General features: G+C 29.3%; 1 protein-coding gene across 1 annotated transcript in view; it reads right to left on the minus strand.

The window, feature by feature from the left end:
• The window catches only part of LOC107449808 (general transcription and DNA repair factor IIH helicase subunit Xpd), a 363,770-nt gene extending 342,127 nt beyond the window's left edge, over positions 1-21,643 (minus strand). The window contains exon 1 of the mRNA XM_071178668.1: positions 21,640-21,643. The gene's annotated coding sequence lies outside the window, so the exon portion shown is untranslated. The remainder of the gene's footprint in view (positions 1-21,639) is intronic.
• Between the last annotated feature and the right edge of the window lie 706 nt (positions 21,644-22,349).

Here is a 22,349-nt window from a genome sequence, read left to right on the forward strand (position 1 = left end):
TTATTTGGTGTGTTGTTATTTTCACCTTCCGTCATCGTTCACAGCGCCCCACTCACATACCACATACGCACACACTTACAATAAATAAGATATATTTTCATACTCTAGAAATAAATCATATGGCAAAACAACGTTTGCCGGGTCAGCTAGTATTACTATAAAAATTACGATTTACACTTTCGTTCGTTGGATACTTACACATTTTAGTTTAGATTTGTACTCTGTAAAAAATGTTAGTGTATGCGTTAGTAATGTTAGTGTAACACTAAAAATGGGGCCAACTACTTTACATTGAAGTGGTGTTGTAAAACATAACTCTTATGTTTCACACACCAAGAGACATGGATAGTTAGTTCCTGGTGCAGGGGCTGGATGTTTTAAACCAGTGGTTTGAAGTAGCGCATTACAAGTAGTGAAACTTTTATAGTCGCTACTTTATCTTAGTTGGTAGTGTAGAGTGCTACTTTTTTTAAAAGAGTAGTGTAGTCAGTAGTATGATACAAAAAAAAAAAAAAAATAGCAGTTTGTAACAATTTCTGCTAACTACTTTTTACATTGGTTTAGTATATGAATCGGACTCTAACACTAATTTTTCTGATTTGATGGGTCGCGAATCTGTCTAAGGACGAAATTTTGAATGCCTCTGTGAGTTAACAGGAATTTCGAGTCAACTAAGCTAGCCATTTAACATAGTTTTTTTTTTTTTTTTCATCCAAAATTCCTATTTTGTTTGAAAGTAATTGCAATTTTAAATGCTTTTTGCAAGTTTTTTTTTATTTATTTAATTTTTTTAACGTTTAATTTATCGTCAAAATCTATAAGACATAGAAATTTGAAAATATGAAGGAGTGAGAAAAAAAGTATTTGGAGTACGGCGGAATAAAAAAATATTTTAGATTTGACAATGTGTTCGAGAGTTATTAACTTTTAAACTTTTAGTAAAAAAATGAATTAAAACAAAACCATGTTGGTTGATCTACTGTCTCCTGAATTGTTTACTGAGTTGACATTTGACGTGATGAAAGGACCATTTTGCATAATTTTCGAAATTTCTATTTTTTTGAAAGTATTTGCGAAAATAGTGTTTACCTTTTTACGATTTTTTCAGTCTTTTTGTTTTAAGTATTTGTCTACTCTTGTAGAAAATTTATTTTTCCCGCGCGATCTTTATTTCTTTATTTTATAAGATCGCGCTCGAATAGATCGTATAAAATAAAAACTAGATTTTAATCAAAAGTAACAAAAAAGTAAGAGAAATTACGTGTGGCCAGATATAAATCTTAACAATACAGTGAAATTCTTTAAAAAAAATCATAATAAAGAGTTATAATTTTTCAAACCTTAAATCCAAAACGAATTATGAATACATCCAATACATAATCATTAAACGTAAAAAGGGTGGTCGGTATTTCAAAAAGTACCTGCTTCTATCAAAGTAGTTGTTTTTAAACATATTGATCGAGCATTGTAAAATAGGAAAAAAATATAATAAAAGCGGTAGAAAGAACTGTAATTTTGCAAGCAATATTAAAAGAAAAACGCTTTTACACAATTTAATATAATTCATTTCCTTACTCCAGCCTGCACTGAACAATAGTATCCATTAATTTTATTTATAATTTAAAATTAATCAGAGTGAATAAGACTCTTTTGAATCAAACAATCATTTCAAAACAGAGGGAGTGGAAAATATATATATATAAAAAACTATTCGAAACATTAATTCGATATTTTTTTAAATAGATAATCATAAGAAAAAATTAGTGTTATTAGTACCAATTATTATTATTAACCATTATTTTTGACGTCAATAGCTGTGTTTTATGCTCACATTAATTGGCAGGTCAAGAATAGTATATCTTCAAAGGTGCGTGCTGTATAGCAATAAACTTACGACTAAATAGGCGGCTATTTCAATGGCGATATTACCATTCTATTCTCTGAATGAAATTAACATAATTAATTCTTTATGCTCCCATTTCAAGGTCTGAATTAGTAAGCACGATCCGTTATTTTAGAAAGCTATAAAAAGCTTTAAGGTATATGACGAACGCGTGAAAATTCAATAAATATCAAAGGAACCAATAGTTAGAATAAAAATTAATGTGTTTAGATCCCAGGCGATAATCTTTTTTGCAGGAAAACTATGTAGGTTATGTGAAAGAATTTCGTTTGCAGTTTTATTCAAATTTTAAATAACTACTACTTCAAGATGTAAAAGGCGGAAAGGATTGATTAAGTGGCCATTTTCAGAGGAAACAGTTTCTAAACTAAAAACCAATATACATACTTCAAACAGAATTTATCATACTTGTGTGTTTTTTTCTCCAAAATATTAAAGGTCGCATAGGTTGAAAACATTTCATAAAAACATAATATTGTACTTTTCTTCGCAAATATTTTTAATTTATTATTTCAGAACTGGGTAATGATGAACATTAATTATAAAGCAGCAGGAATTCTACCTGGTTGAAGTTCTTATAATGTAAGTAATGATATTTTGAAGGACAATAATATAATACGTTATAAATATTGAAAATTTTGGTTATTGATGTATAGTTGGCAAAAATTTTGAATAGTTTTTGGTCCATTAATTAGATTTTGGCGTACTCGTTGTTGTTGTCGTTTCTGATGCCATTCGCCAATACCTACATGGTGAATTTAAGGTAGAGGGTGCGTTTCTTGTTTTTCAGTGGCACCATCTATGTCCAAGAATACGACTTCAGCCACACACACACACGTCACAGCCCGTTTATAGAGCGGAAACATTCATGCACCCATTTCTTCAGCCACAGATCGTAATTTTGTCCTGAACCAGAGAGCGATCAATCTCCAACTCAGTACTCCCAGAGGTATAATTTTTTTTAAAATAGAAACATGGAAGACTTTATGACCCCACAGATTTAACGTGCACCAGTAAAAATTTACAACACAGGGAGTCTTCGGCCTTCGGGGATCGAACTCACGACCCTTGGACATGGGTCCAAATTTATACCAACCAGACTATCCCTACGTCTTCACTAACAAACTTATATTTTCAGGGATTAATTAATTTGTAAAACAAAAAAATAATATAAATAAATATCTACAATAATAAAAGATATTTATTTACATATACATAAAAAAATCATTGGGTACAACGGGGAGAAAGAGAAAAATGTATAATCTGAATTTTTTTTAATCTTATCAGACTTTATTGTAGAAACTTGCAATTTTAATAGTTCGTGAGGTGTACTTTAATTGTAACAATTAATTATTGCAGACTATAATTAAATTACGCAATCAGACGCAACACCAATCAGTCACTTACACCTATCAATAATTTTTATATGAAGGGATTCATTAAAGAAGAGTAATACAGTGGAATTAAAATGCGTTAATAGTGTGTACAAAACGTTAGTCTTTTGAAAACCGAAAAATATCATATTTTCCTTCAGAAATTTATTATGTTCCTTAAAATTTTGGAATAACTTATCAAAATGTTACTAGTAAAGTAAAGGAAAATATATTGATGTATGATTATTACTCCAACAATAAGTACTTGAAAAAAAAACTATTCTTTAAGTGGCTATTATTGATATTTTAGCTTTAAATTATAAATTTTTATATCTGAATATGATTGGGTGCATCAGTTAACTTTTGGGTAACTGCATCATCCTGCTAAAGTATGTAGTAAAAAGTATCTACTAATTTTCCTTTTTTTTTTTTTCTTCTTCTCTCTTTTTTTTCCTTCTTTTTGTGGAACAAGATAGGACAGATTTATTAATTTTTAGGTACCAAATTACCCTGCATAGTCAATGAAATGTGTTAACCTTTAATTTCAATTTTTTTAAATTTATGAATGAGATAGTTTAGTACTAAATAATGAACACTATCATAGTAAGCCTTGGAATGCATTAATAAAACTAACTTAGGGTTAGTGAATCATTCTGCTGCAGTAGTTAATAAATGCGTTTTCAGATTATTATTTTTCTTTTTTGGACAAGATAGAACACAATTATAAACTTCAAAAAAACAAATTATTCTAGTGGAACAATCGGTAAAATGTGCAAAATTTGAAAATAAATAAATAAATAAAAAAACGTTCTTCTCTGATAGGAGTAACAAATAGCGATTTTGGTGTTTTTGATGAAACGAATTCTCTTGTTACAGACACAATCAGTTACCAACGTCCATCAAGTCACGTCAACACATTTGTAGACGAACACTTAAGTCGTTCGATATTATTTGTAATAGTTACTAATATCCTTCGTTTTCATAACATAAATGCCTTCCCTACCCAATTCTTTACTACTCTGGAATCATTCATTTTTCGCTCCACAAGAAAGTGACATCGTTTTTCTTTTCGGAAACAAGGACGCACTTGTTGATTGATGAAGACTCGATCGATAAAGATATTCGAAAGTGAATCTGAAGACCATACTCTCAACAGGTGGGTGCAATCAATATCTGTACATCTTAGTATCCATGGGAGATTATTCTTAAAAGGCTAATTGCTAGTACATTTGAAATCATGTACGTGTGTTAATATTCTATATAATCTCCCGAGGAAAATTCTATTTTCCTGATTTATTGAGGTATCTTGAAATAGTCTATTATATCATTTTTTAAAATTATAGTTTATTTCATAAAATTGCAATATGCGTTATAAAATTACATTACAACTATACAATGCTTACAACTATACATCGATCAATCAATTACAACTATACAATACTAGTCTATATGTAAAAAAAAGGAATGTCTGCCTGTTTGTGTGTGAATATATGGGTCCTTTATAGACTCCTAAACCATCCAACCGAAATCGATGAAACTTGGCATACAGATACTAGTTTGAAGTACGAGGAAGGTCACTGTCGACATTAGAACATTCTACGACGAACCGTTCGAGCGCGATGAGCGAAAAACAAAATCAAATTTTCTGATTGGCTAAACGTTTGTGATTGTTTTAAATTTAACTACAGACAATCTGATTTTTCCCTAATTTTAAAGATAACTTTAGTGATAATTTCTAACTCATAGCTCTATTTGATCAAAAAAAAAGTTTATTGCACGTATTTCAATATTCAATTATTTTATGTTCGCAATGTCATATAAATTCAATGAACAACATTACGTGGTAGCACACGTGGTCTATGTCAACAAATTTATGCTTATAAAGCTGTCTGATATAGAGCTCCTTAATTAGAGGATATAGAGGATACTATAGATCCTACTATACAGGAGCCTTAGTCTAATACAACTAGCTCTTTTTAAATTTATAATATTTCTTTTAAAACGTGTTTCTAAAAAAAATTTTTTTTATTTAAAATCAACAGTAATTAAATAGAAAAAGAAATTTAAATATTTAAAGACAAAATTAATGGGAATGTGGTACTTATTCATTTGGGGTAAACGTAAAAAGTCGCCATATTATTATTGAAGCCACTAATGCTTAATTAACTTAGATAATATATACATATTGAAATAAAAGAAGAAATAAGCTATGTACTAGAAAGAAAAAGTAATAGAGTTATGATATTTATCTAGAAGTACCGTAAAAATCGTCATACTATCATTGATGACAAACATGCTTAATTAATGTTGGTAATATGTTCATTGATGTAAAAAAACATTTATGTGCGAAAAATCAAAAATAATGAAAAAAAGATATTTATTCATTTTTGAGAGTCGTAAAAATTCTCCACCTTATTATTGACACCAACGCTTTATTGATATTGATAATATTCATTAATTGAAATAAAATAAAATAATCTCCAAAATAATAGAGAAAAAGTTAATGAGAAATTCAGTTAGAAAAAAGGTAGACAATCACCATTTACAGATGAAGCTTAATTATTGTGCACTACTGACGGTAATATGCACTAATGGTATTATGGAAATTGGTACAGTTTTGATATGAAATCCGTAGTCTTAGAAAATATTTTCTCCAGTGGAAGCAAAGGTAGTGTATTAATATAGTATTGTATTATTATTTTAATGAATTAGAATTGAAAGAACTTTATTTCTCCACTTCTTATTATTATTTTAACAGTAAATTAAAGGTCAGATAGAAGAATGGCCATACTTCAAAATACTTATCAAGTTCAGATAAGAATTCCATTTTTTTTTTTTTTTTAATATTTCAGCATTTAGCATTTTTTAATATTTCAGCATTTAGCATTTTTTAATATTTCAGTATTATTATAGAAAAAAATTTCACAAGTTTTAAATATTGAAAGGTTATGTAATAAGTATCAAAAATACTAATACAGGAATAAAATATTATATTGATACTTTCTGATTATTAAAACAGAACCAATACTAAGCAGTTTTAATACCGATATTTTGGAAATATGTGTTTTACGACTTTCAAAAGGGATGTGTACCGGAAAAAATTACTTGATAGTTGTAAATTTTGACTTTTATGAGTAGGCCGCGAACAGTAACATCACAACAAGTGATGTAGTTCTCTTTACATCTTAAAATTCCATGATTTCCATGTGGTTCTCTTTACAACTTAAAATGTTATATCTAAGTTGTTTTTTTTTATAGTAAAGGACAGATTTTTCTAGTAGACTTTTTATGTAAAAATTTTCTAATTGTCATTTAGTAAGAGCGTACACTTTAAAAAAGTATGGTCAAACCACCAGAACTTGGTAAAATGAACCATGTTTTAAGGCTTTATAGAAAAACCAAAAAGAAGGATAAGAATTACAGTAAAAATTACCGCTACGGTTAAATTATATTTATAATTTTACCTATCAACCATTGAAATAAACCAAAGAAGGGTAAACAGATTATAAGGTCTACTACCATTTCATTTGGTAAAAATGCTAAGATATTGAAATGTTAAAATTACGAAATAAATGATAAAATGAATGATAGTTCTGAAGATCATTTTGATAGTTTTATCACGATTCTTCAGAGCAAGGTTTAGAAAAAAAATTTTCAGTTAAATTTATTTTTCAGTTTTGCATTTTTACTAAATGTGTTGAAATAAGAACTATAATTTTGAAAACCCAAATTTCCGATAAACCATTGCAATTATGAACGGAAAAATTAGCTAATAAGCTAATTAAATAATAAATTTTTTTATTTAACCACCAGAATTCTCGCTTGTTTTATCTGAAATAACTTTGGCGTGCCATGTATGGTAATTTTTCTTGAATTTTTTCTCAATGCAGAATTAGCAAATAAGTCTGAAAACTTTCATTAAAAACAAGCACTGAACGTACCAAATTGAACAGAAAAAAAAACGAAAAATAAATAAGTTACAGTCTTGTTTTAATCAAGAGTCTTACAGAAAAATATCCTTCGAAGGCAAAATCTTAATTAAAATAACTTTTTGAAACAAGATTATTATTATAGATTCAAATTGAATTATTATATGGATTAATGAATCTTCATAACGGAAATTCGAAATTTACAGCAGATTAAAAACTGTTTTTAATCAACATCTGATAGAGTAAAACGAAAGATTAATTAGGAATTTATCGAAATAAAAAAGGAACATTCGTTTAGATTAGCAATGCATTTTATAGTATGAAGTAATTATATATTTTTAAACTTAAAAAGGCAACTCTAATTTTGCTTATTTTAGAAATACAAACTTCAATTCTTAATAAATTTTATCCGCGTGTTTGCATTCGATTATTCAAAATATATGTTAGGAGTTTACTTTGGTTAATAATTTTCAGAATAAAATATAAATTTTAGAAAATTTCCTTTTGTTTCTTAAAGGTAGCTTAATTAAATTTGATTTAAAAAACTACTCAATCTATAATATTTAATTTTAAGCAAATCTCTTTATGGCAGGCAAATAACATTGATACTATATCTATTCAATTGTTACAATAGAACTATGAGGATAGTTGACATAAAGCAGGTATTTTTTAGGTAATTTGAGAAATCTCAAATTATGCTTCGATATTGTTCATTTTGTTATCAACTTTATTAAAAGTAGTTAATTTTTTATCAATTCGAAGTTCTTTTATTTGATGGAGTTTTATTCTTTATTATTAGAAAAGCGAAATCCAATAAACCATCATTTAACACTGACGCATAGAATCAACAGTAGACAACACAGCACCGAAATTTTCAATTCTTATTAATCACAGATTTCAAATAGATTATTTTTGCAACCAAACTGAACTAATTTGAGGGGGGATGTTATAAATTCTACCAAAATGTTTTACAATTTCTAAGATTATGAATCAGAAACTATGAAATGTTCTAGGAAAAATTAAATTCTTACAAAATGGATAGATTGTTATTATGCGAGCTCATTTGCGCGTGTACAAAATGCATTAATCGTCATTGTAAATTATAATTTACACATGCACAATCGTGATTATGATTTATTATTTGAACTCGTAAAAGGTACTAATTCCTCATTGAGTTTCATCGTAAATTATCATTTACAGACATACATCGCTATTATGCATTATTATTTAAACTCGTAAAAGTTACAAACTCCTCACTGATTTCCATTGCAAATTGTTATTTAAGCATGTACAAAATCGTAATGAATTATTATTTGAACTCGTACAAAGCGCAAATTCCTCCTTGATTTTCAACGTAAATTATCATCTACACATATAAAAAAGACATTGATCGCTATTATGACTTATTATTTGAGCTCAAACAATATAGACTCCTCATTAATTTTCGTTGTAAATTATCATTTACACATGTATTGTTAAGTTGATCCCCATTATGAATTATTATTTGAATTTGTACAAAGCGTACACTCCTCATTGATTTTCGAAGTAAATTATAATCTACACATGTAAAAAATACATTGATCGGTATTATGAATTATTATATGAACTCGTACAAGGTTGATTCTTTTCATATATCCTCATTTGTACAAAATGTACTAATCTTCATTCGGATTACTTATTTGTATTCGTACAAAACATATTGTATGAAAAACCTGGCTTAACTTCTCTTACCTCTCCTTGCAAGCATATTCATTAATTTAAAAAAAAGTTTCTTTCTTATTATTTTGTCCTTTCACAAAAGATGTAAAAATTTTCTGTATAATAGATAACCAATTCTTAAACTAAGTTTAAAAGTTTTTTATATGCTAATCGGGGCACATATTTTTGTCATCTAGTTCTCTTAGGAATAGAAAAAAAAGTACAAGAACTACAAACAAGTTTTCCATTTCTTGAAAGAAAGAAGTAGGTGAAAAATGTTTAAGTAAACTCTTTTAAATTCATGAAAATGTTTCGTGTAACAAAAAATGGAAAGTAATGTATTCTTTCTTCCATCGAATGTTCTTTGTTATTTATTTATTTATGAATCCAACAAAAGATTATTTGTCGGTGTGAAATAAATAAACTTGACACTATCCTCATACTTTTGTAATTAAATTAATCTTGTAAGAAATAAAATAACGATTTATTAAATGACCCTTAAAGATTTTTTTGTTTATAGGATCTTTCCTCATAAGGGAGCAATACTACCCTGTACAAACCAAACATCTCTGTATATCAGGTAAATTAATAATTGTTTTTCGTGCAGAAATTATTACGCAAATGTTTACATTCACAAAATGGTGTAGGTAAAAACGGAGACGGGTTTTAATTTGATTGCTTGATGAATTAGGAGAGCGAGTCTTCAAGAATTATTACATCATGATAATTAGTTCTGTGGAACAAATGTGAAAAAGGGTTGACAGAATCTGACAAAACAAATCTGCGGAACAAATCTGACAAAAGAGCCTTAAATCAGGCTCTTTTGTCAGATTTGTCTAGACATTTTGCCAGATTTGTCCAGACATTTTGTGAAGGGTCCGTTTTTGTGAAATTGTGAAAAAAGTACTCGTAATTTGTGAATATAAAATAAACGTTAAGTCACATTCTTTCAACCAGGGTCCGCTTTTGTGAATTTGTGCAACTAGGGTCCGTTATTGCAAAAAAAAAACTTTTTCAAGGAGTTTTTAAATTGTAAAGACATACAAGATTATGCTCAACACTGTAAAATTATAATTAAAAAAATTAAATTTAAAAAAATAAACAACAATTGCTGCTTTTAAATTAGGGATGCAACATACAAATATTTGGTATTTAGCCGATACTGCTGAACGCAGAATATTAATTTCGGACGAATAATGGAAGAATCGTCTACCGAAGACAAAACTTAATTCGTTTACATCCATCTTTCTTGTTTTCTGCCCTGGAAAGGGTTTATGCGATTAACAAAATAATAATGAAGATAAACAAATTTATGAAGGGTCCGATTAAAAGAAAAATCATTTTGTGAAGGGTCCGTTTTTAAGTTAAAATATTTTGTGAAGGGTCCGTTTTTATGAAAAGATATTTTGTGAAGGGTCCGTTAACGGACCCAAATTTCTTCTAAACAGACCCCTGCTTAAATGCTCTTCAAAACAATGATACAGAACTAATACGAAATATCAACAACAAACAGCAAACAAAGTAAGCTATTCAAAATTTTTACTAGCTATACATCAATAAATAGAATCTGTTGAAGTATTTGAATGTATAAAATAAACGGAAATGTTTTATTATTCTACATAAATAAATCTGCACTAAACTCTAGATGGGAGTAAAGTTTGAATAAAAGATTTAAACGGCTAAACTTTGTTTCTTATAGATGGAATTTTTTTTCTTGATAAAAAGAAACTGTTTTTCTCTGGTACGTTATTAACACTTTCATCGCAGCAATGACATGCCTTTGTCCCACCCCCTGCTCTTAGGGTTCCTCCGCAGCCCTTAAATTAAAAACAAACTCAAATTCCGTTAAAATTTGCTCATTTAACTTTAAAAAGAATAATCAATTGTAATCAATAACCATGTTCACTAATACAACAATAGTGCACAGCTATAGTATTCCTGTCAGACGAGTTATCTCATTCGTCGCGATGTAAGAGTTAATTTGTAGAACTAAATCTTTGATTTTTTTTTCTGCCAGAAAAAAAATTATTACTTTCAGGTTATTTTATAAATGAAATACCAAACCAAAAATATTGAATGATTGGGTGTATTAACACTAGGTTGCCTAAAAGACGTAATTTTGACTGCTTTTTCATTTGCAAAAAATGTACAAATAATAATGCATAAATTAATATTTTCCTTCCAAGTGAAGTAAATTTTTTTATTGTTGATATTTACTAATAACTTGTTATATAACTGAAAATAATATCAAAAATATTAAAAATTAATTAAACAAATTTCTTTATACATTACTTATTCTTTCACAATGCAGTCATTTTGACTGCTTTTGGGCAATATAGGTATTTCAGTCTTTCTAGTGTTAATTTTATAAGATTATTTATGATATAAATAAAATGAGATTAAAATTACATTTCTTAAAAAAAGTATCCCTTCCCAAAACATTTATTAATCGTTAGTAAGCAATTTGTAAATCAAATTATTTTTCATAGAAAAAAAATTGCTTTATTCTAGTATGTTATTAAAATTTGTAATAAATTTTTTTTCCCGCGTTTCAGGGAAAAAATAATACTAATAAGTTGTAGGTTATTTTAAAGAAAATAAACCTAATAAGCTGAAAGTATATGACTATCAAGTTTAAAAGCTTATTTATAATCCGAATAAAAAGATAGTAAGACAACATTTCTTCAGATTTTGTTCTAAAAAAATTCCCCACTATCAAAAATTCAATCAATTCTCTTTTGAGAGGTTCATATACTCATACACAGGTATATTTATACTTATATATACTATATAGGTAAACCACTTTAGTTCAACTGCTAATTAAAATTAAAAGGTGAATTCTGATAAAATTGTTTATTATATTCTTATCAGTATTGCTTGGTTATCATTTATTTATGATTAATAATTAACCTTAATTTTCAAAGGCAAATTAAAATAACAAAATTTTACTGAAATCTCAAAATTTAATTTTCAGCTAGATTTGATTTTTTTTATTTTTTAAATCGAATTATAAGTACCAGTGCACCATCTTCCTACAATATATTATATTCCCCTCATAAAGCATCTCTTTTCCAACTGAGTTATTCATCTACAGGGGGAGGGGGTCTTCTTATCCTAGAAGGGTGAGTATTAAAAAAGACCCCACCCTACACCCCTTTCCCTACAGTGGGAGTTACCCGTCTGGCCACTTTGAAGATATCCTATTGGACTGTGGAGAGGGCAGCTCTCTAAAGGGGGTCGGTAGAAAGGGGATAAGCGAGAGGCCGTCGACCCTTGACCGCTGGAACGATGTCGCAGGCGATAAGAATGCGCCATCACTGTTCCCCCACCCCTTGTGATCAGTCAAGCTCTTCCCCCCTTGTCTCCTTCTTAATTAGGCAGAATGAGCGGAGGTAGAATTATTCACCCTATCTAGAGATTCTAGGGATGTTGTGGGGACAACCCCTTCTAGAAGACGAAATTTTTCACCACCATTTCATGTTTCATCTTACCCCTCTCAGGGTAGTTATTCAATTGAGCAATTTCCGAAAGCACGATTGTCGATTGCTTCAAATAATCAAGAGTGCTTGTCCTTTCCCGAGTTTTCTTTTTTTTTTCTACTCGGAGATTCATCCGATAGTTTGGGAAAGAATTATGAGAGCAGACGATTTTAGTTTTAATCTTTTTTCCCCGGGGCATAAAATGACGCTAATTAGGTTTGAAGAATGGAGAATAATGGCCCATTAAAGTTGCAGAAGTTCCTCTTGATTTTGTAATAAAAGATGAAGAGACTTTAAAGAATATGCTGCTGGGATGCGCTTAATTTTTTTTATGTGAAATTTTTCATCTAAGGTATATGACTATATACAAGCTTGATTAATTTTATTTAATACTAGGATTCTCTGCCCTTGGTTGCTCTTCTCGCCAACCACTGTGGTTGCTTCACATTCATATATTTTTTTTTAAACATCAGCAGTTTCTACAAAACATAGAACATTTGGTTTTCTAAATATACAATTATTGCAGCTTTATGTCGAGAATTTTGTTGATATATTAATTGTAACGGAACAGACGATTACCTAGAAGATGAAGAATAATCCTCGGTACTTAAAAATAATAATAATAATCTGAGGAATATAGATTATGTGACTCAATAAGAAGAAATGAATGAAATTGTTTTTTTTTTTCTTCTTCCTTATATTGTACTCCCTGTACAGTTTTCTACAAACTTAGTAATTTTCGTAAGCAACAGATATAGTAATTTCCGTCACTTTCTAAAGATCTTCGTAATTGATTTTTATAGTTTTTGCGTAGCAAAGCTAAATCTAACGACAAGTTGAAACCCAAAAAAGCTGCGACGGCTTTTCCGATTTTTCAATATAAAGATAAATAATTTTTTTTTTAAAAAAATAGCATATTGAAAGAATTAATTGATAGAAAATGATAGTACATAGAAAATAAATTAGGCGATAGTCAAATTGAAACTGCGATTTTTTTAAAATTTTTTATATAAGTGATGATATTTAAAAAATAGGTTCATTATTGAATCATATTATAACTCAAATAGATTATAAATTTAATGAAGTATTGAAATTTTTTGAAATTTAATTTTTCTGGAACTATTTGACCAATTTCTATAAAATTTTGTATTTTGTCATGTAAAATTATATGCTTTAAAATAATGTAAAAATTATATGTACCTTACAGTTCAAATTTTTTCGACCATTATCAAATAAATAATAATAAATATTTACTAAATGGCGTTTTTTGCATGGATTTATTTTTGGATAAACGAATTTTATATTTGCGTGTCAAGATTTCTCCCTCCTTATATTTTGGGGGTCAGAAATCCAAATTCATCAAAAAAAGGGTATGTGTTCAGATAAATTAAGTTTTTATGACTGATTTCGTTGCTTAAAATGTCGTCTGCACTAAGTAATTACTGTATATGAGGGCACCACCTCGAACCATTGAGCCCTAGAACTTGAAGATCCGATCATTAGATCAAAAGTTATTCAGAATAGTCCTTTTTTTTTATTTTACGCACAGTACATCTGCTAACTTTAGGTAATTATGCTTCTATATTCGATCGAAAACAAACACCTTTACTAAATAATTTAGTCAATTTAATTAGATATATTTTTTTAATTAAGCTAACCGGCGAGATTAAATTCACAAAATTGCTAGAATGATTATACAATTTTTATTTTTACTTCTTTTTTTCCCCCGCTAAGAGAGATTCCTCTACAGAAAATAAATTAACCTGCAATATGTTTGTCAACTAAGTAAAATTTAATAAGATTATAAGTAATGTCTTTCCTTTTTTATGGGGATTAATAGATTAAAACTTTCGTTAAATAATCCTCTTTTAGTCTGCAACTAAAATGGTAAAATAATCCTTTTTATAATATTACATTCTTGTATTATCCCCGGTGTTCATATTAAAGTTGCAGGAATCTACGTGATTTTGAAATGGCATGCGAGTTTTTAATCAAAATTGAAAAATTTATTATTTTGTTTCAATATAGATGGATTAGAAATAATAAATTTCTTTCTATCTTTTTGTTTCCCAGAAATCGTGTGGTTCTTTTTTTATTTACTATCAAAATCATATTAGAATTGCATTCGATTAAGCTTTATCCGCAAGCCCATTCAAATACATAGCTATACGAATTTTTCTTAAAGATAATATAACTTTTCTTCATGTTTGAAATTGGTTCGATAGGGAAAAATAAAAAGAGAGAAATACAATATCCATTAAAAAATAGAGTTACTTTGTAACAAAGGTTATTTGGAGAGCCGTTATAATTTTTTCTTTCCTTCTTTAGTCAATATATATTTTTAACTCGAGATTCTGTTTACTAAGTGTTTTAGTTTTACAATTGTTTTTTAGACTTAAAAGTAAAGAAGACATTTATATAAACATCTATCGTATTGCAATTTCAATTTCATGAAAGTATATTTCTATATTAAATCACATTATTTAGTGAACATATTTAAAAAAAATTCCACAATTAGAAAACTTACCGGATTCAGATTTGAAGAAAATGATTAAAAAGAAGTCTACAAAGGAAATAGGGGTACAAGAGAAAACGACACATAGAATTCTGAACTACGTATCTATTTTTTAAACTTCACAAATATAAATATAAATCGAAAGTACTTGCAATTTTGTATAAATATATTCTTATTATTAGATCACAAGGATTTATCAAACTTATTTAAAAACTCCATAATTATGCCAAATCCAGATTAAAAAAGAAAATTTTCTTAAAAAAGAAACAAAAAGAAGTACAGTAAAAAGCAAGCGGAAAAAATTCGTTCAAAGGAAACAGTACATATTTTGTACTTTGTTGTATACATTGCATTAATTTATGCAAAGCACTTAAAAAAATTCAAAACTATTTTCCAACCAAATTTAAATTAGAAAAGAAAATTAAAAAAAAGAAATGCAGTAAAAAGTTTAAAAAAAAAAAAAGATACATGAGATTCTCAATTTTACTTTTAAGGCGTTTCAAAAACAGAAATGTTAAATTTATTGTAATTTCAATTTTGTATATTTTGTTGTAAATCACATTTAATTTATCGAACATATTTCAAAAGAAATTCATAATTATTAACCTAACGAGTTTTCTTTAAAAAAAAAGTTACAAAGAAAAAAAACTAAATTAAAAAGATTACAGAAAAAAGGTTAAAGTAAAATGATGCAAAATATTCTGAATTTAATCATTTAAACATCTTTAAAAAAAAAAAAAAAAAGTTGCCGCTGACTGGAAGCAAGATTTCATGATTTTGCCTTGTAGTTTCTATACATTTTTATTTGCCAATGTCCAAATTTTTTAATTCATTTTACACATCAATACACCTCAGCTGCAATTACAGTAAAATTTTTAATTTTAATAAAACTATTCTTCTACTACTAAAAAGATTTTGTCTACACAATCAATGAAACTTATAAAATAAAATAAAACAGTTTTAATCATTATTCACCCTTACAAGAACACAATTTACAAAGAAAAAAAAAATATTGCTACAAGCGTAAAACTTGTTTAGGGGTGGATTGATTCCAGGAACTGAACGCCCCTAGAAGTGCGTTTCATTACATTCTCAACGTTTTTGGTAATTCTGGAATTTCCCGCATTCTTCTGTGCAATATTCGAAGAATTGTATGATGAAATGATGCATGGCTGAAACTCATTCAGAATTATAGGTGAGCTTTTCAAGGAAAAATAATACTATCCAAGAATATGTTTTGAAATGTTTTTATAGCCTTGTTGATTCGAAAAAAAAAAAAAATTAAAACCTAAGGCAGTGCAAATATATGTACTGAATAAACTTAAATATCATCAGATTCCTTAATTAAAAAACGCGAATATTCCAATTGCTAATCAATTTTGTGAATGAAGCGATAAAGTTATATTTACTTCCCACTAGATCATAAACATTAAATCAAATAGAAAAAAAAGAATAAATTATATTTTTAAGATTAATTTAACATCAGATTCATTAAATACAAAAGCGAATATTCCGATTGATAACAATTTTGTGATCGGATCGATACAAAAGTACTTTTCTCCCACTACATCGCTAACACTAGGTCTAATTTAAAAGAAAATAAAGGACAAAATAATTTTACGATTAATTTTTCTTCAGATTCACTAATAAAAAATTTTAATACTCTAATTGCTAATCAATTTGTGATGGGATCGATACGGGTGCATTTTCCAACCACTACATCGTGAACATTAAATCAGATTGCATAAAAATAATAAAATATGGTTATAAGATTAATTTATCCTCAGATTCATGAATTAAAAATGCTAATATTCTAATTGCTAATCAATTTGTGATCGGATCGATACAAATGTACTTTCCCACTACATCGTTAATATTAGGTCTAATTAAAAAAAAAATAAAGGACAAAATAATTTTACGATGAATTTTTCTTCAGATTCATTAATAAAAAATGTTAATACTCTAATTGCTAATCAATTTGTGATCGGATCGATTCGGGTGCATTTTCCAACCACTACATCGTGAACATTAAATCAAATTGCATAAAAATAATAAAATATGGTTATAAGATTAATTTATCCTCAGATTCATGAATTAAAAATGTTAATATTCTAATTGCTAATCAATTTGTGATCGGATCGATACAAATGTATTTTTCTCCCACTATACCGTTAAATCTAATTCCAAAAAATAGAGTAACATAATTTTATGATTAATTTATCATCAGATTTATTAAATATAAGCGCAAATAATCTCATTGATTATCAATATTCTACCAAATTGATACAGTTGCATTTATTAAAATTCAAAACATAAAAAACTTTGACAATGTCGCAGACATTTCTTTGAAACAGTTTAAATTGAAATTGAAATACTTCCGAGCGTGCAAACACACGGGCAGCAGCTAGACGGTGAAAAGTTTGGTTGATATACTGTTTAAAACGTGAAGTGTTAAAATGTTAAGTGTTATGTGTTAAGTGTTAAGTGTTATGTGTTAAGTGTTATGTGTTAAGTGTTAAGTGTTATGTGTTAAGTGTTATGTGTTAAGTGTTAGGTGTTAAAGTGTTATGGTTGGAGATGGGGTTGAACAATTAATTACAATACACAAGCACAGCTTTGCTGTGCATTCGGCTAGATTATAATTAAAGTTTATATATCGTACAAGATAATTTTGAGAGGTGTCCAAGTTAGTTGCAAAAGACTGCTTGTATTTTATAATATCCGTTTGAATTATTAAACAAAAGAAAACACGTAAAGTAACTGAAAAGTGCATTGAAAAGTTCTTTATAAAACTAGTTAAAAGAGAAAAAGTAAACGAACAATTAAATGCTTTAAAAAAAATTAAGCAAATTTAATGTTATAACTATTTTAATAATTTAATTAACAGTTACTATCTATTGAGTTAGAAAGATAATTTTTCAATACCAAATCAAAATATCAGTAAATTTTGATGTGCTCTTAAAACTAATTTCATCTAGTTTGTTTCAGACCTTCTAGCAATCCTTAAGAAATGTTCATAATTTCCCCAGTTCCCCTTAAATGTCTTCACCGCCCTCTGGGAGGCAATATCTCCCACTTTAGTTACCCAATGTTTAGATTGTATGGTATGTTATCCTGATCAAATATAAAATGCAATTTGATTTTTTATCTTGATTTAAAGTATCAACCGGCAAAAATGACAAAAACTAATGCGTTAGCTATAATTAAAGCCAGAAATCAGTGTTTAACCATAATTAAAGGAAGAAATCATTGTGATTTTAAAATTTATAGGTTGTTAAGTAATCCTGTATACAAGTTTTACTAAAAATACAAGTTTCATCGCTTTTTTCTCCTTGAAAAACACTCAGCGAATATAAATATTGATGCAAATTTTTGCTTTCAAAATGTGCTGATAATTATGAAATCCTTCACGGCTGCAGTTATTGTGTAATCCATCCATATCTTATTTTTTTCCTTTTCTACATAAATTTTTAAAATAATTTCTACGATTCACCCCAGATAGCAGTCAAAGGTTAATTTTAATGTCAGCAACAACCTTTATCACGAAGCCGAACAAGGTTTATAAATGATTCGAAAATAAACCATGCAAGCTTGATACAATGTTAAATTTAACTATGCAAGTTTACACGCTATGAGGTTCGCATTAAGCATGCCTAAACGACTCTTTTATAGGATTCACTCCACTGTAACGGCAGATTGAATCTGCCTTTGCAAAGCAGGGCTAAAAAAACCTTCCAGGGTCGAGGATGGAGCATCATTCACAAATCAAGAGTAGAAAGCGTTCTCACACCGAGGATAAATTCATTTTCTCGTGGTTTGTTTTAGATTTCATGACCATAACTGGAACAAAGTTTATTTGCCCAGGTTTTTACACACTTTCTTCAAAACTTTCATCAAGCTGAGGGTCGCCCTAATCATTAAATTTTCAACAAAAACAAAATGTTGCAAAACAAGTCTGAACAAAGCTAGAATGGGTAAAAAAGAAGCAAAAACAAGGTTCACAGTGCCTCTAAATAAAAAGGTAAAATAAAAATAAATAAATAAGTTTTCTGCATTCCTCTATTCAATCTTTAAGGAAACAAGCTTTCCATACTAATATTGCTAGAAAATTTAAAAAAGGATTAATTAGTCAACTTTTCTATGCCAACTATACAAAAATGAAAATGCAACGTTTGTCGTAAGGTTGCCTACCATCTGAGATATAACTGTTTACAAAGTGTTTTTCACGTGTTAACCATAATAAATTTATAAAAAATTTCAAGAATAAGTAAAATTTTTACAAAAAAAAGTTATTTACTTTATTCTCAGCTAAATAAACATAAAAAGAACTATTTTCTAATTTTTCATATTCGAACAAGCTTCGATTTTATACTGGAAAAAAAAAATACTATAAAATTTTTCCTTATTCTAGTAATACTTATTGTTTCTCTGAAATAAATGGAAGATAAGCTTCTTACAAAGAAAGAGAGATGAGATGTGTTGAAAGAGATCTTTTTTCTTCTTAAGAGTCAACTTTCTCAGATCAATAAAAGAGGATCCGGCAAATGTAGACATAGAACTAGACGAATGAAGAAAAAAACATAAAATAAAGAGACTCTCTACTGATGTAAATAGGTCACAACATATCTCATGCCGGATTCATGATTTCCCTGAAATATTTACTCAATATTTATGTCACATTATGTTATTAAAGTAGGTGTATGTTAACTCACTTTTATCGAAGTTTGATGTCTCAAGATACTTTTAGGACATATTTAGCATTAGAACTTACTTTGTTTGAGTTTTAAAAGCTTATGCTTGATTGACATATAAATACAAGATACATATAAATTTTGTATATCATTTGCAATTAGAACTGTAATAAAATTAATAGTCTGGACAGGCCAGTTCAGAACCCATTGTCACCAATTCTTGGTGGACCTCGCAGAATGGCAGCTGTCATTGTCGTCCTCGAAATAACATAGGCCCAATCGTTAAAACTGCTACTGCGTAGAAAGCGCACTGTGATCCAAAATAGTGCAGTTGGTTTATTATGCATTAGCACCAAAAGCCCTAGTCTATACTAGGAGAAACAACCCAGACCATAATCCCACCACAGGAGGGTACAACGCATTCTGACTATGCTCTATGCAGAGAACTGATTGTAAAAATAAACAACCTAACATTTGGCAATACGTATGGTTGATTGTTGCCAAGGTTGTGATAACTAGTATTTGTCTCGCTAGCAGTTAATGTAAAAAGAATCGCTGATTCACGGGAGAAGTCAGCAATGTTGGTGAACTGGAACAAACATTTATGTTCACTTCCGCTATCACTATTCGCTAAACAGAATACAGAAGCAATCTCCAGACAGGCAGTTCAAACGGTAGATGGTGAGCTATTCGTCGTTCCAAACAACTCGTTTCCAAAATTAAACGGTTTGGTGTAGATGTGCTTTGCATCATATTAACTAAAAAGCGCAAATGTACTTAATTATTAAAGGCTTGTGGGTGGCAGCACAATCATAAAAACTAAGCAGATGTGCTTCTTTGTGATTGGTATTCTAGGAAACAATACTTCTGCATACCCGTTGAAACTCCTGGAGTGTATAGCACCTCGAATAGGTGCTCTTCTTCTGAATTTCTGTAGAGAGTACCAGTACCCGTGAGACTCAATCTCTCCATTTCACGCGGCAACTGATTTCGGGCACATTCCAGTAATTATCACTCACCTTCCACTGCCGAATCATCTAGATCAGTGGTTCCCAACCTTTTGTGGACCATCGCCCCCCTCTTGGGGTTGGCTGCTGACACATATCGCCCCTTTCTCTTTTTGCTCAAAAAACCATTCATTGTTGCTTGTGAGCTACCAAACACTGAAAATATGCAATGTTATTTGATTTTAATTTAAATTGTAATGCAAATAAGGAGACACATTTATACTGTAATTTTTATTAATTAACAAAAAAATTGTGCATCTTTTTTTCTTCAAAAAGAAATGATATTTAAAACGGAATAATCAAAACAAAAGTACATTTTTTTTAAATTCATATTTTAATGTAATCAAGAAAATGTTAAAACGTTAACAACTGAAATTTGAGAAGAAGAAAATGAAGAGGCAGAAAGTACATTTTTACCACTTCAATGACTGCCCTGTGCTTGGTGTATTTCAAGTTAAAGCTTGAATGTCAGGTTTTATGCTCGTCAGATTTAAACGCGGGTCTCCTTTGACCAACCTATCTCTTTGCAATGTCCAACCTATCTCTTTGCATTGTGAGCAGCTGGAAGACAGAACTAAATCCTCTCTCCACTAAATATGTTGACGGAAACGAGATGAGAAGCGGCTCAGTTTGTTTCCACAATTATGGATAAGTGTCCATAAGCTTTACCCAAGCTAACTCGTAACCGTATTTTTTAAAGACGACTTTAACCTCACAGTCATACTTCAAATCTAAAATCTCAGTCTACAAAGAGGAAGTGAGCTTATCCACAACTTCAAAAGAGAAAGGATCGAAAATCCAATCCGGAATTTCTAATTTCATCAAATCTTTAAGTCTTGATTCCATAACTGATCAAGGTGATTAGTTAAAATTAAGATTTTATTTTCGAGAATCTCGATATCTGCCATTGAACACTTTTTAAGAGTTGGAAATTGCATTAGCTCTTTGCGACCAATGTTTGACTTGTAGATATCTAACTTGGCGATAAATGAAGATAAGCCTTGATAATGTTCATTTTATTTCCTTGAAGTTTTACGTTGATTTCCTTCATTTTTTCAAAACTATCAGTGGGGTACGCAGTTTCCAACTTGTGTTGCTTCAAACTCTCACTTAAAACAGGATCAGTGGTGTCGAGAGACTCAGTAACCGAATCCAGCAATTCGAAGAAACGGCGTAGTTTCCTTTTGAAAGCCATCTCACAGCTGTATGTAGGAGCAGGAATTCGAAATCTTCATCATTTTCATGGCACAGTTCTCGGAACAAACGGTTATTAGGAGAGTTAGCTTTCACTTTATTGGTGCCAGAAATAACCAATTTTTCTCAACCAAAAGTTGACGATGAATGACGTAATGAATGGTGAGATAACTTCTGGTACTTCCTTTTTAAGGTGACCCAGAAACCCAGTATGACAACCAGACATGGTTGGAGCACCATCTGTTGCACAAGCACTTATATTTGTGAGGGGAATTTCTTTTACCTCAAAATAATCTTTGACAAATTTAAAAATCGACGATCCTTTTGTATCTGTGTTCAAAGTTCTTGTAAACAACATTTCCTCGCTAATCTCCTTACTCTCATTTATGAATCTCACGTAAGCTAAAACAGCTTTGTTATCTATTACAGTTGATTCATCAATCTGCAACTCAAAGTTACCTTCTTTCAGAAATTTGATGAGTTTTGATTCAACGTCGGCGGCCATCTCATCAATACGCCTGGAAACAGTATTATTGCTCAGAGGAACAGAGTGACTTATC

This window comes from Parasteatoda tepidariorum, chromosome 3 (assembly GCF_043381705.1).
Source record: "Parasteatoda tepidariorum isolate YZ-2023 chromosome 3, CAS_Ptep_4.0, whole genome shotgun sequence".
Taxonomy (NCBI): domain Eukaryota; kingdom Metazoa; phylum Arthropoda; class Arachnida; order Araneae; family Theridiidae; genus Parasteatoda; species Parasteatoda tepidariorum.